The sequence below is a fragment of the Abramis brama genome (assembly GCF_963993115.1).
Source record: "Abramis brama genome assembly, chromosome: 1".
Classification (NCBI taxonomy): domain Eukaryota; kingdom Metazoa; phylum Chordata; class Actinopteri; order Cypriniformes; family Leuciscidae; genus Abramis; species Abramis brama.
In genome coordinates this window covers 46788561-46808166 of record NC_139963.1, presented here as the reverse complement: position 1 = coordinate 46808166, position 19606 = coordinate 46788561, and the positions used below count along the sequence as shown (strand labels likewise).

General features: G+C 42.3%; 1 pseudogene across 1 annotated transcript; it reads right to left on the bottom strand.

Annotated features, from left to right (window-relative positions):
* Positions 1 to 5555: 5555 nt before the first annotated feature.
* On the bottom strand, positions 5556 to 16706 carry LOC311081352 (sterile alpha motif domain-containing protein 9-like; annotated as a pseudogene). The gene is made up of 3 exons: positions 16645 to 16706; positions 7483 to 9257; positions 5556 to 6847 (listed from the first exon to the last, which is right to left on the bottom strand). The product of its transcript is annotated as a sterile alpha motif domain-containing protein 9-like (transcript).
* Between the last annotated feature and the right edge of the window lie 2900 nt (positions 16707 to 19606).

Here is a 19606-nt window from a genome sequence, read left to right as displayed (position 1 = left end):
GCTCTTATCTTTTGTCAGATCGTTTGGTGTTCATGCCTGCTGTTTTTCCCCCGTCCAGTTTTGTTTTTCACTTCTCTGTGCCATTTGTTTCCTTGCTGCCAAGGCCTGCCATTCACCATCTTCTAATCACGATTCTGACCATCTTGCTTGATTATTCTCTGTTTATAAATAAATTGACTTTTCTGCATTTGCGACTGGATCCTGAGTTATTCCCTGACACCAATGTTGTTAACTGGCATAAATGGTGAACTAAGAGAAATGTTTCTGCAATTTTGTGTCTGAAATATCTGCTTTTAATTTTTTGTTATGTTTGACATTTCCTTTTAGAGTTGACTTAACGTTATGTTACCGTCATATTGTTATGTGTGGAATATTGGTTGTATAATGGCACTGGTTTTTGCCAAGGCAGCAGTTTCTTTTCTTGCATTGGGGATTTATGCCCAGACATGGCAACAGAGCTGAAAGTTAGTGAAAAGAAGTCATCTTATGAAAAAAAATTCCATTACATGCAAAACATCTTGGGTTATGACTGTAACCCTTGTTCTCTGAGAACAGGGAACAAGACACTGCGTCACTGAGACACTTTGGGGAACGCCTCAGCGTGACTGATGACTGAAGTACTGTATAATCACGGCAATCGTATTGGCCGGCGACAGCCATGACGTCACTACTAGTGCGACCAGGACGTATAAAAGGACACCTAGAGAACATATCTTCCACTTATTCGTCTGAAGGGACTGTGCAGGCAGCCCGGAGGTATGACGACGGGACGCAGTGTCTCATTCCCTCTTCTCAGGGAACAAGGGTTACAGTCGTAACTTAAAAATTAACTGGGGATTAGAACAAAAATGCACCTGCACATTTAAACTAAATCTAGTAAAAGTAAAAGTAAATCTAGACACTTAAATTAAGTGTCGATTGCGTGCTTGCGGCATTAAATCTAGATCTTCTTATGTTGCATCATACTTTTTACGTGTTTTACACGGTTTTACAGCGTTGTGCACTTTAACCAATCACACAAAATCACGTTGCAATGGCCAATCAGTTCAGAGGCATAAAGTTTAGTAATCGTTGAAACAACAGAGTTTTGTTCAGTGAGCGAGCTGAACTAAATTCTGACTGAATTTCGCACTCTCGCGAATACTCTCATCATAAACCGATAAACAGATTTGGTGATTGTGCTCTTGAGAGCATCGTAACTAATATAAGTGGTTTTTATGTATTTTTGCAGCGTTGAGCAATGTATCCGATCACAAACATATCTGATGATTTCTTGAACGCAATGGCCAATCAGAAGTAGGTCTAGTTAAGTTAGAATCCCCTCACCACTCAAAAAGCCAGAGTCTTTGTCCAATGTTGAGATCTGCACACTCAAATCCTCTCGTTATAGTAACAAAAAAGTGTAGACATTATGTAGGCTAAATACGATATTCATTGTACAGTCAGCTTAATCGGTTAGCAGAACTTTTGTGAGATTGCGATGAATTAAGATGAGTGACAGCTTAGTGATTATAAGGGAGCGTTTTTATGTCGTGTATCCAGAGATATTGTGAAAACAAGCATCAGCTATCAATATCAAGAGTACTATTTAGCATTTACAATGCATGTATTAAATGATAGGCCTAAGTATTATTGTATTATTATTATTATTAGGAAAGGGCTACTTTTATTATTAAATTGATAGGCTATTATAATTAATTTGCCACGCAATAATTTCATAGCGCATCACCGCATAACTGACATGCTGCGAAGATTAGATAAAAGCTTACTTCTCATTGAAAATTGTCTAAAAACATTTAGGTCGATTACAATGAATTAGCCTATAGGCCTATAATTAAAATTGTTAACAGTATATAATAGGCCCTATGTCTGAACACTGCAATAATCAGTCATCAAAGAAAATTAAAAACAACTTTATTTCAAAAACAGCTTGTTTAACATGAGCATTGTTTTACAAATTAATAAAAGAGGCACGGTAGCTTCTACATCGCAGGTGGCTTGGAAGACGTATGGTTTATCCATTTTGCAACACGAACTGGAGTTAAGCAACAGTAATTTGTAGCTAGTTTGAACTACAGAACTTAAAGATCTCCCTCTTTTCCTTTTCTTGCTGCATTAAAGATGAAACTGTTAAGCTTCTGTAGTTTAGGCCAATCGGTTCATAGCTCTGCTTCAACTGTGCGAAATAGTCACGAGGAGAGGAATTTGAGGAATTTCAAAATTTCTAATGCCAGAAATCCATCCATCCAACCAATCATCAGATTGCTGGATGGGAGAGGTTTATTGCCTCTCGTTTTCCCCTGTACACTGCACGAACACTGCACGACAAACGACACACGACAAAGCTGAAAATCAGCCCGACCCTAAAAAGAGTCGCACGAGTCAGAATTCGGCTCAAAATCAGACGAAAATCGCACAGTGTGCCCACCTTAACTTGAACACACACGTCACTACACAACAAATAACTGCGCGCTTGTTCATTTGCTTTGAAGCAATAGGAAGATTAAAAAAACATGATAATGTGGCGATACTTGTCATGGTTAACGGCAAAGAAAAAAGGAAAGACCTGCCAAGCAACGAAGGAAACCAAGAAAAGAAAATTATAAGTTTTAATACCAAGTGGCAAACTGGGTCCGAGTGGCTCTTCTTTGACTCAACAGGTGTAGGCCTATATATTTATATTGTGTTCTATCCACCTAAAATACATTTTTGTTGAAAATGATGAGGATGAAAGAGGAAGGGAGGAGATGGCTGGATGACAGGATTTAGTTTGAATAAGATGATTAAATAATGATGATTGTACAATATTGAATAATACTGTATGAAATCCAAATTTTATAATAAATTAATAAATATATAGCACTATTAGAAGTTCTGAATGGCCGGTACATTTTTTTTTGCCATATTGGCCGGTGGGTGAAAAAGTTAATTTCAAACCCTACAGTCTTTTAATAAATAGTATGGTAATATAAACAAATGACTTTCAGGTGACAATCAATTAAGAAACACAAAGTGGACCATTCTAAAGAATTTTAACTACATTTGTTTTAGCCTGGATCTAGTAGATTACTTTTTTTTTTTTTACTTACCCAAAACTGGTTGTAAGGAACACATTTCTGTAAATATGATTTGAAATAATTCTGAAAAGCAATAAAAACATTTACTGGACTTGACATGACTAGATACAGGAGTAGTGCAGGAGTGCATTTATTAAATAACCTTAGCCTGATTAGAAACATTAAACAGGTGTTATGACAAGCCACAGTGTAGCAGTTCGCTGGACACACCACAGGATCAGCCCAAATAAAGAGAAACACCAGCAATGCCTTTTCGCTTTTGTGTATTTACTGCAAGCATAAAATGGGACAGTGTTACATTCATCTGTTCTGGATCGACAATCTCTCTTCAGAGTGCTTCCCGCAAACTTCACATATTACAAGATGTATTTTCTTTACAGTATTTTAAATTGTTCCATTTAATAAAATGCATAACACCAAAGGCATATTTTTTATGTAGAATTAATAAGATTTATGAATTCTGAAAATTAATAAAACATTAATGAAACTAAATTAATACAACAACTCATACCTGCAAGCATAAAATGGGACAGTGTTACATTCATCTGTTCTGGATCGACAATCTGCAAATACATCACTCAGTTATTTACATTGTCCCATATTTCTAATATGCAGGCGAATTACAACATCAAAGTAACAATTCACAGTTTCAGTTTCTTCTCCTTAATACACATAACGTGCTTTAAGTCATGAACTACATTACCCAAAATGCACCGCCGATTACTGGCGCGCATTTCACTCTGTGCAGCAAAGATTAACCACTCGTGTCATCAAAACAGATTTATGTGAAACTCAGATTAACATTAACAAGCGTCCTTATACTTATGAAAATTAACATAGGACATTAACTGATACTTCGGATGTTATAGGCTACTGCTCATAGAAATATGACACAATCGCACGTTTAAAGCGATACAGTTATACTATTAAACATGAATAACCATCTATTTAACACACAACAGGATCATCAACAGTATAGACCTTTCTCACAATAACCGGAAATACGTAATCGTTGTGGAACATATTAACGTTAACATATCAGAAAAAAATACCTGGGCAAGAGAAAATGGATCAGAGAGTCTTTACAACTTCGAAAAAAAAATTAACTTGTCATGGTCCAGTTGTTGATGACTTTGTAAAATGGTGCGGTGATGCTTGTCTGCAGCTGAATGTATCTAAGACCAAAGACATGACTATTGATTTCAGAACTGAAGCTCATTCTTCACAGTATACGTTCATTAAAGGTGAGAAGGTGGAGTGTGTGGAAAGTTATAAATATTTAGGACTATTATTGACAATAAACTGCGTTTTGGTGTGAATACCAAAAAGAAGTCTGTCAGTTTTATTCAATTTTTTTGCACTCAAGGTTCTCTATTCTGCTCTTCCTAGACTACAAAAGATGAAAAACAATACAAATATTAATTTGTCCCTTGTGCAATCAGATTGTTAAATACTCAGAATGGTAAATATTAGTATTTTAAATGTACATGTAGCCTACACTGTTGTGTGTTCTTATTTCTTTTGTTTTATATTGTGGTCTATATTTTATGTTTCTACTACGCTGCATACAAATTGCCCGCAAGGGATCTTAATAAAGTTGAACTTGAGCGTTAGTGAATTTATTTATTTATTTATTTATTTATTTTTTTAAAAAGAAAGAAAAAAAAAACATACAAAACTCTCGTAGGGGAAAGAAAATATATATGTGTATACAAATGTTGTCAATATACAAGAAAATATTAACCAAGCAGAAAACAACAACAACAACAAAAAAACAAAGAGGGGGAGCTACTTCATAATACATAAATCAAAGGCAAAAAGGCTAAAGAAAATAAAATGAACATTTGGAGCGTCACACACACGCAATGGCGCGTTAGTGAATGGTGACATGAGAAGGAGAAAAGATCGTCACAGGATCAATAACATCACGCCGGATAGCCTGAATCCATTTCCGTCGAACTTCATCATTAACAGGGAACTGAGGGAAGGAAGGAATGAATGAATGAGGAATGGTTTATACCAAATCGGTAACACAAAAGAACACAACACATCTTTCTAGTCAAACTCATACAGTACAGGGCAGTAGTGCAATTATAACGTTCGATAAGCACAAAGACTAAACGCTGGGTAAACAATTACAATTTCCATACTCTGTCAAATTAATATTCCAACTTCCCCACCTTAATGAAGTATGGATCATCTCTCAGTATCATGCTCAATCTCTCTCTGCACCTGATTGAGAAGCAACTCATCTATTTAACAAAGTTTGATGAATTATAAATTTTCCACACTATTACAACAGGAAAGGATATTTACTGCTTCTTAAGAAGCCTGAGGGATTAAAGACCTTGAATGGAGACGATTTCTTAACCTAGTTCATTCCAGCATTTACCGAGAATACTAACTTGCACAAAGGCAGAATGAGGCTAAATATAATTCTTTATTGAACATAAAGTTATAAAACAAGCCATCCAAATAAAGTAAATGAAATATAAAGAATATAAATGAGTAAAATATGTATATATCAAGATAAAAATGTTAATAAATCCTAGAAATACACACAATATTAATGAAGTACAACACGGGTGTTTTCTCTGGAAGTCGTTGCATTACTGGCATTGGCCAGACTCTCAGTAACCTCTCACATAACACAATACCATTGCTTTTCTGAAATTCATATTCAGAAATTCAACAAATAAATTCCAAAAACATGCTAGATTAATTATTAAAAGATGATTGAAGAATGAAAGTGTGTAAGATAATCAAGCAAGCTACTGTAAATAATGTCTAGAAACAACTGCAGGGCTTTGGTGAGTTTTCTCATTCATTTTGGTCAGATCCATTAGATCTGGATTGTGAACCTTCTATGTGAAGTCTATGTCAAGTGCAACTGGTCCATTCATTGAGAATCCGATGAAGAATGTCACTCTTGTGCCATATTCTTTATTTAACTGGCTTCTGAACATTGGATCAACCATAACATTCACATCTTCAACCCAGATCAAATTGTTGCGAATTTCACCAGAAACTCTGCGAAGCTTCTTACGGTCTCTCACTTGCTTCCAAATTCTTTCACTATTCCACTGAGTTGAAATGTTCTGCCCTGATCCTAACCAGCTGTTAATATCCCTGTGGGAAATCAGGCCACCATAACCTTTGTCCTTCCCTAGGTAAAAATGAACCGCTGCTCTCTTTCCATTAGACACAGGTTTCAGCTCTTTTGTGTATGACTTCTTAATTTGTGACACAAATGTTGGTAATTCATTGTTCTCCTCTTGCCATAACATCAAAACTGTGATGTAGCGCAATGTCAGAGTCTCACCGGCATGAGTGATTGTTTCAAAGAGTAATTCACAAAGGTCTTGGTAGGGTGTGATGCACCGAGATTCATGGTTGATGTTAGAAAGAATTACATTGGCATATATAAAGTTGACAGTGTCCATTGTGTTTCTGTCCTCTTTCTTGAGATTCAGAATGAAATGATACTGCTGGATGATCTCTTCCAGAGTTGACGCAGAGTCTTTCTTACTCAAATATTTTAGAAGTCCTGTATAGGAATCACCCTTGTTTCTCTCCAGACATTCACATGTCTGCTCAATTTTAACCATGCGGTTCATGTGCTCATTCTTGACCAGCTCACTCCAATTTATTTTACAAAAGAGGTCAGTGTACTGTTGAAAGTACCTGGAAACCTTGGGCTTTGTCAGTTCTTTTTGTTTGTCTTCCTCTGCGAAAAAGTTGACCAAAAAAATTGTGAAAAAATCAAAATGCTGCTTCATTGTGTCTTTTAGTTGAAGAAGAAAGCACTTATGCTTTTGCAATACATCCCAATATTGCTTGAGTTCAGGGTTCTCTCTCAACAAATCCTCAATGGTAATTTTACCCAACAAGACTTGAGTAAGGCAATTGCTGCACAGCAAAAACTCCAGTGTTAAATTAACACTCCTGGGAGTGTATATGAGTCCACACTCAAGAGTGTAAAGTGTTAAAATATGAGTGTTAAATTAACACTCAAGAGTGTTGAAGTTAATGAGATAATTAAGTGATTAATTGAGTGATGATTGATCATTACTGAAGACACCTGATGTTAACAAGCAGAATCAGTGAAGGAGAAAATCTCAAATTGTAAGCCACCGTTATGGTGATGGGTGTTTGCTTTAGTTGGGCTCTTGACCCTTATATGTTTACTTTAGATTTTGTTTGTCTGTTGTATCTGAGTTATAACTGCCAGATGAACAAAGTAAAAAAGTGATATGATGGTGTTGGTTATATTATGACAATCATCATTTGAACTTGATCACTGAACTTATTAAGATTCTTATTTCTGACGTAGATTTATGTTGTTGATCACAGAATAACTGATTTTGCATAAATATCCAGAATTTTAGATTTTAGATTTTAGCATCATGGACAAATAAAATGTTTCAGTGTTTGTGTTGGTCGTCTTAAACTCCTCCATCTTTTCCCCAAATAGTTCCAGTTCCTTCTCAGATAAATAGCTTGGAATGCAAACTGCATTGCCAGTTCCTTCAAACTGTTCACAGGATTCAACTCTCATGCAGCGGACTATAATGACTTGTGGAGATTTTGAAACTAAATTCTGGTTCCAACATTCCTCCTCAATTTGATGTTGGAGTGTTAGTACATTGTGAATGTCTTGGAATTCATTGATCATGAGCAAAACGGGAAGTCGTGTAAGTTGCTCTGTTGTCTCATATGTTAGTAGCTGCACAACCTGTTCGGCTACAGTAGAATAATCATGTGTTGTGTCCTTCAGCACGGCACAACGGTATTTATCCTTCAGTGTCCATAAGACATGCATGGCTAACGTAGTGCCACCACAGCCTGGAGGATGGTAGATGTTGAAAAACTCACAAGCTCTCTTCTGATTCAGTATGTTTGGAATCATAGTGTTGACAATGTAGTCTAATTTGTCACGTTTGATGACTGACAATGTCCCGGGCTTTTCTGAGAAGAACCACCAAGACACCTTTCCCTCCCTTATAAAAGTTCTCCTCATGTAGCTGTTTGTCCTCATTTCCTCCTTCACACTGGTTCACGCAAAGAACACTCAGCGTTTCTAGGGATTGCTCAGTTTTCTTTGATAGTACAACATTACTGCCACCACCACAAGGCAGAAACCGGCTTGATTTGCGATTATCTGACCACAGACTGAGGATGGTGCCATTGACCTCAGCAAAACTTAGCTCATAAATGCATCTTGTAGAGATGTCAACTTTATATCGGCCCTTAATGAGATCCTTCCAGTAGGTGTATGATGTTTCATTGTCACTGATGCATAAGATTTGTTTTTGTCCCTTAAGCTCCTGTACAAACATATTTAAGGTTTCAAGCAAAGGGTCAAAGTGTCGCTCACCTGACTTAACAGCAAGAATATGACAAGAAGTTTCTTGTGTGGCTGCACATTTTGGCACATGAAAGAAACAACATCACGCACTGAGAATCCTTTCTCAGTCAACCAGTGATCAGCATCAGAGGGGTTTTCCTCATTAATACATCCATTACGGAAAACTCACCTTATGAATGCTGGAAAATGAACACTGAACATCTTATTCAAGCCGTTCTCAGTGGATTGTGGATCAAAATCCAGAACAGCCACTAGATTCTTCATGTGAAGAAGGAAATCCAGGTTTTCCAGCTGATCAGGATGAGACTTGTTAGCCACCACAATGTATGATGCAAAGTATGTCTTGTCCATAGAATGGGTCCCTCCAGTTATCATCTCACACAATTCAGAGCCGTGCGCACAGTTTTTCACTACAGAGAGATGCTTTTCTTCAGCGTCCTTCCTCAACTGGCTCTTATGTGGTATGCCTGCAACATATTGCTCATACTCCTTTGAGGAATTAGCTGTAATAAGATTCCTGCTGCTGCTGCCGTCTCTTATAAAAAAAAGACTCATCGCTTTTCCTCTCCTTCTTAGTCTTCTTCTTCCCTTCAGCTGTGGGCTCTTGCTTCTCATCTTCATTTTTGTCTATATCATATGTGCTAAAGGCAAAGTCTTGACAGTATTTGAAAGACGGCTCTACATCTACCTCAATTACATATTTTCCTGCAGATGTCATGTCAGCTTTGAGAACTTCAACAAATCGAGGGGGTTTAATGCAGCTCTTTGCTATTTCAACTTGCCTTTCCAATTTGAAATGTCTTTTAATTGCACTGAAAAAAATGATTTGTTGAATTTAATTTAAAAAAAATTAGTAAGTGGTTGCACACAATTGATTTTAGTTACATTTAAACAAATGCATTAAGTTTAACTTAATACATTTTAGTTCAACTAAATGCATTTGTTTAAATGTAGCTAAAATCAATTGTGTGCAACCACTTACCAAAAAAATTGATTAAAATTAACGAATAATTTTTTTCAGTGTACAAAACAACACAAACAATGAATAATGCACAAATACAAATACAAATGCAATTGCATATTTCTGTTCAAGAATAATAAACAACAATTGTAATGTGGACTCATGCATTTTCTGTAAAGCTGCTTTGAAATGATCTGTATTGTGAAAAGCGCTATACAAATAAATGTGAATTGACTTGAACAATGCACCACATTAAAAAAAGCTACATTCATATAGGCATGAGGGATATAATTATAATATTGCACTAAATGGATAGCGGGTATGGGACAGTGCAATCGACGCGCTTTGTTTTTGAGCCTGGCGTGACGTGTCAGTGAGGTACGAAGCTTCATTTCCACAGGTCATGTGACAGCCTCATTTCAAGCAATGCTCCGGAAGACAGTTTCGATGCACTAGTGTGTCAAAAACTTGAGACTTGTGTCAACACTGGATGTCGAACTACCCATCCCTAGTTTTACCCCTTGTTTGAGTTTACTCTGGTTTTTGCCTGCCCCCTGTTGCTTGGATGTTTTTGTGTTATTTTGTTAATAAACTGCTATACTGCACTTGGTTCTCTTACGAGAGGTTCTCTCGTATTGCGTAAGTAGCTTACGCATCGGGAAAGTCTTCTTTCTTCGAGATCTGAAGCCAAAAAATTATCCTTAATTTTGTATTCATTGTCAACGCAGTGCAGCAGCCGACAGACCTAGGCAGGCTAAATAAGCGTGCTCATTGGCTGCTCGGCTGCAACTGCTTAAGCCTATCGGTGAGCGCTCTGAACGCGGCAACCAATGAGGGCGCTTCGCGCCCTCCACACCCTTCTAACCGTCAGAATGGGCGTGGCCAGCGTGTATATATTCAGCGCTCACAGGCTAAAATTCTGATTTTCTTGTCTTCAGCGACGCTCTTCGCATCGCTGGATCTTGAGAGCCGCCGCCGTTGAAACCAGCGACCAGCAAGCTTAGGACAGCGCCTGAGGAAGCCGGCCGTCTTCGCCGCCTTCAGCCATCCGTGCCTGCTACGCTATCCGGCGACATATCCTTTACATTATTACTGTTTCTGTGTGTACTCTAAAGAGCACGAGGCGTTTTTGTAAAACGCCTCGTTTTTGCGGCTCGTGCCGCGCCCCGCTCAGCAACGGAGACCGCCACCTCTCTGCGCTCTCCGCCTGGGCCGCGGGCACGCCGCCACCGCACTCTCCGAGTGCGAAGAGCTTTCAATGTCGACCCTGCGGGCTCGACTTGAAGCTTTCGACCAAGCTGTCGCTCCGCCTGTCCCTGCCGGGCCGCGCAATAAGAAGCGCCGCTCGCAGCGACCACCGGAGACTGTTGTGACTGAGGAGCTCGCCGGAACCTCTCCCTCGAGCTCTCTCTCGCCCTCTCCCTCCCGGCCGCTCTACCGCCGGCTCTGCCCGCGCCGCCGCCGCGTCAGGAGATGAGGAGAATGTGATAGATACCCGTACTCTCCCTCTGTTCGAGCCGTGCAGTACGCCGCTCACAAGGGATGGCAGAAGCGGACGGTCCCGGAGCGAGTTTCCTCTCCCTCTGTTCGAGCCGTGCAATACGCCGCTCACGAGGGATGGCAGGAGCGGACGGTCTCGGAGCGAGTTTCCTCTTCCTCTGTTCGAGCCGCGCAAACTGCGCCGCTCACAAGGGATGGCAGGAGCGGACGGTCTGAGCTCTCTTTACGTTACAAGAAAGCTACTCCGTCCTCGCGCGTCACTGGTGAAAGGGGAACAGAGTGTTTTCGTCCCGCCGTGGCCTGGACTATAACCTCCATTCTCACACATTTCTCAGTCCCCTCTTAAGTTCAGGCGACTGGAATTGTTACTATTGCAGTATACGAGCCTGTTATAATACACGCTCGCCTGCAAGCAAAGCCGTCACAAGACATGATACTAATGTATTCTCCCCTGTGGCTCAGTGGCGGAATCCTAGACTGTCAAGCAAGAGACCGGAGTTCGGTCCCCGCTCTCGCGGCAGTTAAGTTTATGCTGTTCGCTTCTCCGAGCTCGCGGCCAGTTTTTCTTACATACAGAAAACAAGCCCGCTCTCTCCCTCGTTGGGCCGCGCAGATTGCGCCGTTCAAGGGATGACAAAGCGGACGGTCACGAGCAGCGTTCAGCGTACGCGCCTCACTCACCGGCGAAAAGAGAAGAGAGTGTGTTAGTCTCGCAACGGCTGGACAACCGCCAATTCTCACACATTTCTCAGTCCCCTCTTAAGTTCAGGCGACTGGAAATATTACTATTGCAGTAAACGAGCCTGTTTTAAACACACGCTCGCCTGCAAACGAACGCCGACGCGACACATGAGGTCGCTTTTTATATGCTCGCGCTAACTTAAAGCCTATGTGATTCCCCTGTGGCTCAGTGGCAGAATCATACGCTTTCATGCGAGAGACCCGCGTTCGAGCCCAGCTCTCGGGGAAAATAAAATTTATGCTGCTTGCTTCTCCGAGCTCGCGGCCAGTCTTTCTTACTTACAGAAAGCGAACCCGCCCCTCGCACCACACCTTCTCAGGGTGCTCGAGTATTTTTTGAGCGTCTAAACACGAGAGAAGAAAAGACGGTTAAATCCCGCAGCCCTGCGGCTGGACCACCGTCGAAGCTTAACGCTCTGTCAGTCCCCGTTGCCACGGCTACTGCAGCTGTTTACCCCGCAGTCAACGAGCCGGTATCTACCCGCTCGCCTGCGCGCATCCGCCGTTCTCACGGCAACCCAGAAAAATGTCAAAAGAGCATAATGTCTGGTTGCACGGCTGACGCCGTATGTGTTTCTAGTACAGTGAATGTGCCCACGTTCTGTGCTCACCCCTGTACACAAGCACTATACATCCCGTGTCTCTCACAGAGCCCACTCTCATGAAGCAGGCAAAAGCCGCTTTAGTGTTAAAAGTAGGTCACGTGTCCACTTCTCCGTGCCCACACCTACTCACTGCCCGCTCTGTCACACGGCCTCGCACGACCGGTCATGTTTTAAATGTGAGTCCTGTGCCCGCCCTCGAGCGCTCACACATACATTTTCGCGCCTCACACTATATGTTCCCCGTTCAAAGCCACCGGGACACTGTGTGTAAAACGGCCAGCTATCGCTACGTGCGATCCGCCGTATCTAACCACCAAGAGCGCGCGCGCCGCGCCCGCCCCTGAATGTAACTCCTGTGCCCGCCCTCGAGCGCTCACACATACTAACGAACATTTTCGCCCCGACGCCGCCATCGCGCGTCGCGCCTCACACTTTATGTTCCCCGTCTAAAGCCACCGGGACACTGTGTGTAAAACGGCCAGCTATCGCTGCGTGCGATCTGCCGTATCTAAGCACCAAGAGCGCGCGCGCCGCGCCCGCCCCTCCGTTTCGAGCTCTCGAGCCCGCGATGCGCGGCGATCGGAGCCCGGAGGCCATTCTGCCCCTGGCTGCACACGCAAAAGCGTGGGAAACTATTCCAGGCGCATCAGAACGGGTGCTAAGCACAGTAAAACAGGGCTATACTCTGCAGTTCGCTCGCCGCCCTCCGCGCTTTCAAGCGCGTATCGAGACCAGAGTGAATGGGGAAGTAGCACATCTACTTCGAGCAGAAATAGCTACACTTCTGTGCAAAAGGGCTATGGAACCGGTTTCCCCTTCCATGAGCGAGTCGGGCTTTTACAGCCGTTATTTCCTCGTTCCCAAGAAGGACGGAGCACTCAGACCAATTTTGGATCTGAGACGTTTGAACGAGGCTCTTATGAGAAGACCGTTCAAAATGCTCACAACCAGACAAATTCTCGCGCAAATTCGCCCGAGGGACTGGTTTATATCTCTCGATCTAAAAGACGCGTGCTTTTCAGATCCTGATAATACCCCGTCACAGGCCATTCTTGAGATTCGCCTTCGACGGTCAGGTATATCAGTACACGGCCCACCTGTCGACACAGCGCGCGCGCTGCATTCGACGCCTGGCCGCGTCCCTCCGGCCGGGCAGCAACGTACCTCTCAAAACATTTCAGAGGCTACTGGGTTGTATGGCCTCAGCCGCAGCAGTGCTTCGGCTGGGTCTTTTACGAATGCGCCCGCTGCAACGCTGGCTGAATGCCCGAGTGCCTCACAGAGCATGGGCTTCCGGCGGTATTCGCATCAGAGTGACTCAGAGCTGCGTTTCAGCTCTGAAGCCCTGGTTAGCGGTCGACTGGTACCAGCGGGGAGTGACAATGGGAGCTATCTCACACCGCAAAATTATCTCGACGGACGCTTCCACCTCAGGCTGGGGCGCTCTGTTCGAGGGCAAACCGGCTTTTGGCCTATGGTCAGACCGGGAAAAATGCCTCCACATAAACTGTTTGGAGATGATAGCGGTCGAGAACGCGCTCAGGCGCTTCCTCCCATTCATACGGGATCACCATGTGCTAGTCCGCTCGGACAACATGTCCGTGGTATCCTATGTGAACCGACAGGGCGGTGTCAGATCCAGGAATCTGTGCAGGCTGACAGAACGCCTTCTCGTGTGGGCTTACCGCTCGCTGAAAGCCGCGCACGTACCGGGCCACCTGAATGTCGGTCCAGACAGACTGTCCAGGGACAACATTCCCCCGGGAGAATGGTCTCTGCACCTCCAGACAGTCCAGTTTCTCTGGCGCCTATTCGGCAGAGCGGAAATCGACCTCTTTGCGTCGAAAGACAATGCTCAATGCCTGAAGTTTTAATTTGAAGAGCGAGGACGCGCTGTCCCAGACATGGCCCAGCCTCCCGCTGTATGCTTTTCCTCCGATCTCCCTGTTGCCACAGGTCATTTCGAGGATCAGAGAAACGCACCACTCAGTGCTGCTTATAGCCCCGCGATGGGAAAACCAAACTTGGTACCCAGAGCTAGTGAGGCTGTCGCACTCACCCCCGTGGCCGATCCCGGTGAGAAAGGATCTCCTCTCCCAAGCCGCTGGATCGATCTGGCATCCCCATCCAGAGCGCTGGTCGCTGCATGCATGGGTGATCAACGGATACCCGTTGACCTGTCAGAAGGGGTCGTGAACACGATCACACAGTCGAGAGCCCCCTCCACGAGACGGCTCTATGCGTCTAAATGGTCGGTGTTTTCTAAATGGTGCGCTACTCAAAACCTGGATCCGCGCGCATGCGGGGTCCCGCGGGTGCTCTCCTTCTTACAAGAGCTGTTGGAAAAGGGCAGATCCCCTTCCACGCTCAAAGTATATGTAGCCGCTATTACAGCGTTCGCTGAGACGACGCGCGGCCGGGAAATGGGAAGGAATGAGCTCATTATCCGCTTCCTCAGAGGAGCTAGACGGATGAATCCCCCGCGGCCCCCCTCGGTTCCCTCGTGGGATCTGTCCTTGGTCCTGGCGGCCCTAAAGGCTTTTCCCTTTGAACCGCTTGAATCCGCGGATTTAAAGTATCTGTCGCTTAAAACCGTTTTTCTGATAGCTCTGTCTTCAGTCAAACGAGTGGGTGATTTGCACGCGCTATCTGTTAGCCCTGCATGTCTCGAGTTCGGGCCGAATGACTCGAAAGTCATTCTCCGACCGAGGCACGGTTACATCCCCAAAGCGATTGGAACCCTGTTTAGGGCACAAGTTATTTCCCTCTCGGCTCTGCCAGCATCCGATAGTGGGGACAGTGATAACCTCCTATGCCCTGTCCGGGCGCTGAGAGTTTACATCACGTGCTCCGCCGCTTTCAGGCGTTCAAAGCAGCTCTTTGTTTCCTTCGGCGGGCGCACCAAAGGTCTTGCCGCCTCGAGGCAGAGCTTGTCCAGGTGGATAGTGGATGCGATAGCAGCAGCTTATGCCTCCAAACACCTGCAGTGCCCTCTGGGCATCAGAGCCCATTCCACTAGAGGCATGGCCTCGTCGTGGGCCTGGTCCAGCGGAATTTCTATCCACGACATTTGTATGGCGGCGAGCTGGGCCTCCCCGTCAACATTCGTGAGGTTTTATAACCTGGAAGTTCCTGCCCTACAGGCAAAAATATTGTCAGTATAAGTGACATGTATGCTCTGCCCAGCTCCCGTGTGCAGACTACGTTCATATGCTGGCGCTATTCTGGTAACTACTCAGGGTGAAGTGTTTGACTCAGACCGGCTGATCCGTTCTGTTTCCTATTTCCCGTTACGCGCTGTTATCGGTGCTGGCCCGCGCTGCTGGCCGCCCGCATTATTCTCTGCCGCGCGGGAATTTTTCTCTTCATGTGAGACCGACTATGTCGTTTTCTCCTACCCTTATGAGTGCTTATGTACTGTATGGGCTCGCTCCGCCGGCCCTACTGTTTGTACTGTTATGTTTATAGACCGGCCGCGCCGCTCTATTTCATATGCTGCATGAAGTGCATGTACTGCGCTGGCCCGTCTCTCCGACCGGCCACATTTCCCAGCAGAGTGTTTTCCCCGGTTCCCCTGGGATTCATGGGCTGGATGCTCGGCGCACACGGCGTTGACAAAGGGTTCCCGATGCGTAAGCTACTTACGCAATACGAGAGAACCTCTCGTAAGAGAACGTACTCGGTTACTAATGTAACCTCGGTTCTCTCTAGAAGAGGGAACGAGTATTGCGTAACCTGCCGTGTCGCGCCACGAGCTTTTGCGCTTCAGACTGCGAAAACCAGAATTTTAGCCTGTGAGCGCTGAATATATACACGCTGGCCACGCCCATTCTGACGGTTAGAAGGGTGTGGAGGGCGCGAAGCGCCCTCATTGGTTGCCGCGTTCAGAGCGCTCACCGATAGGCTTAAGCAGTTGCAGCCGAGCAGCCAATGAGCACGCTTATTTAGCCTGCCTAGGTCTGTCGGCTGCTGCACTGCGTTGACAATGAATACAAAATTAAGGATAATTTTTTGGCTTCAGATCTCGAAGAAAGAAGACTTTCCCGATGCGTAAGCTACTTACGCAATACTCGTTCCCTCTTCTAGAGAGAACCGAGGTTACATTAGTAACCGAGTACGATCCTCCTCTTCCTTGTTTCTGAAACAATCTGACCACAGAACACCAGACCACAGATGGATCCTGCTGTCACCCTTATCCAACTACGCCAAGGGACTCATCTGAGACTTTTTGAACATTGCTAACATCACTGACCTCCCGGACTTTGCTTTGATTAATTTTTTTTGCTACGGATTCAGCAACCACTTACAATCCAAACTCATCTGTAACTGTCCTCGAGGGTCACTGAGTGAGTTACTGGATTATGCCCTAACGGTAAGCAGCTCTGCTTTTACGGTGGGTATTGTGGAGGAGGAATGTGACATTCAACAGAGTCTCCAGCCATCATGGCCGCCATTTAGATAGATAGGAGTCCTCGAACAAGATGGCCGCCATGTCTCTTTGAACAAGATGGCTGCCACGCCTGTGTCTTTGAACAAAATGACCGCCAGTGAATATTTGTTAGTAAAATTCAGGAAATATCGGTAAAATAACTTTTTCTGTCAAAAAGTTTAATGAAAATATCTGTAGGAGTTTTTTTTGCACTTTATTTAAATTAGGATATTTTACAATCATTTTACTGTTTTTGATCATAATAATTCAGGAAATATCTGTAAAATAACAACGTTTTTCTGTAAAACATATAAGAAAAGTTTTTGTTAAAGTTTATTGCACTTTATTTAAATGAGGATATTTTACTTTAATTTTACGGGTTTTGTTTGGCTACCGTAGCTCACTGACCGTTTTTTAACAGTTTTTTTTTTTTTTTTTTTTTTACAGTGAAAAGGTGTTTTAATAAATTATTAACAGTTTATAATTCATTCCCTATTTATCATTAGGCCTACTCTGAGATTTCTAAATTGAGGGAACAGTCTTTAAAAGTACTGGGGGTAGGACCTAATAATAGGGCTTCAACATATCCTTTTTGAACGGGTTGAGTATTATGTTGAAATTTTGTTTAGTTTATTTTGTTATATTTTTTCTTTTCTTTTTTACTCGTTTGTATTTCATTTGTGTGTTTCTTTCTTTTTCAATAGTTTCAAATAAAGATTTTTTTCATTTTCATTTCATATTTTACAGTTTGTGTACTTAAAGTGTACTTACCCAAGAAAGTACTGGTTAATATGGGTTAAAGGAGCAGTCTGTAAGAATGACAGCTAGTGGTCAAAATAGGTAGTGCAGTCCAAATTCAAAATATCAGAGATATCTCCACTCCTCCTCAGACCAACACCCACTTTAAGGACACCCAACAGGAATGAGTGCAATTTATAATGAAAATGACACACTGCATGTCTCTCATGTGCAACTGCATCCAGCTTCCACCAGAGGGCAGCAGTAGCAGCAAATTGAAGGCAGTTATTACATGAACAATTTATATTTACAGGCTGAATTGAATCCACTCAAACATAGCTGTAAGCGGACCTAATATTTTACATAACGCAAATGCAATTATAACTAAACACCTTTCAGTTTGTTCTGCCAAGTGCACTTAAATGTAATGGCAAAGTACAACAACATCCGTCTATCCATCCATCATCCAAACCACTTTATCCTTATTAGAGTTGACTTATGTTGCATGTCTTTGTTTTGTGGGGTAAACCGGAGCACCGGAGGAAACCCACACAGACACAGGGGAGAACATGCTGTACAACCAGATATTCAGCATAAATATGACTGACTGTATAATTGCTATTCAGAAGCTGAGTATGAAAAGAAGGATTATTTTAAATACTGTAAAGAATCTGTAATAATGGGTCACATGCTTCAGGGCTGGGATGTGTCTTCAACAAACTCACATCTGCCTTTCATTATTCCTGACCTTATTCACCCACACATACACACGTTTCAGTAAAGCAAAGCCCTCAGAAATGATATGTGATGTATGTGAAATATTTTGGCCAGCGTTACATTTGAGTGAGTTTTCAACAATGATCTCATGCAACATTTCTCTCTGTGTTGTTTATGTTCAGTGAGGATATTCATACTTTAAGCTGTTCAGATTGAGATGAAGACCTTATAATTGTATTGCTCAGATGTTGCTTTTTCATATCTAAGAGGATTTATTAAAATTATAATTTAAAAATCTAATTTGTTCAAATCTTGGGGTAAGACTTTTTTTTTTTTTTTAATTCATCAAAGATGACAGTAAATACCATATGATGTTACAAAATGTTCCTATCCATCAAAGAATCCTGAAAATAATATGTATCATGTTTTCCACAAAAAAAAAAAAAAAAAAAAAGAATCAGCACAACTGTTTTCTTGAGCATCAAATCTTCATATTAGAGTCATTTCTGAAGGATCATGTGACACTGAAGACCGGAGTAATGATGCTGAAAATGTAGCTTTGATCACAGGAATAAGATATATTTTAACTTATATCCACATAGAAAACACTTATTTCAAATTGTAATAATATTTCATAATATTACTGTATTTTTGATCAAATAATTGCTGTCTTGTTGAGCAGAAAATACACTTTTCTTACCAAAGATCTTACCAGCCCAAAACTTTTTAACATCAGTATATCAATAGTTTTTACAGTTTTTCACAGTCGCTTTGGTGCATTTCTCAGATCAGAAATGAAATTCTCAAAACGACTTGTTCAACCTCCACATCATCTAGTCACCTGTGCACATCATAAAAGCAGTTTCTCATTCTTTTGAACAAATTGTGATTGCTTTGGTACATTCATGCAATTGATTATGTACAACTGTCTGCGGTGTCCTACATTATCAGTTGCTAATGCCATGTTGCTCAAAATGTATTAAATAGTTCTCTGTGCAATAGTCTTACCCCTCGAAACATCTAGTCATTAGTTCATCGTATAAGTCATTGAATGCAAAATGGTTGATCTAGTTGTCATAAACTGTCAAGCATATTTTCTACACAATCTATTAGACTTTTTGTAAATGTGCCATGAATTGATGAATGGTGCAGGTGAATCTTGACTTTAACTAATGAAGAGAATGTAGATCAATCAATGAGGAACCAGTTCTCTGAAATAGCTCAAAGTTGCATCTCATGTCTTTCTAATGTTGTATTTTTTGCCTTTGTGCCCCTATTTCTTTTTCTTTTCTATATCACAATAATATTTTGTGTTTTTTTGTCAGACCACTAGTAAATGTGTAACTGTGAATCATATCCAGTAGTGTGTCAATTTTTTCTTTTGAAATGGATATATGGCATACAGAAGAAGCGCAGTTTTGTACATTTCAATACAGTAACTGTCATCCAAACTGTTGCCATAGTTTACAT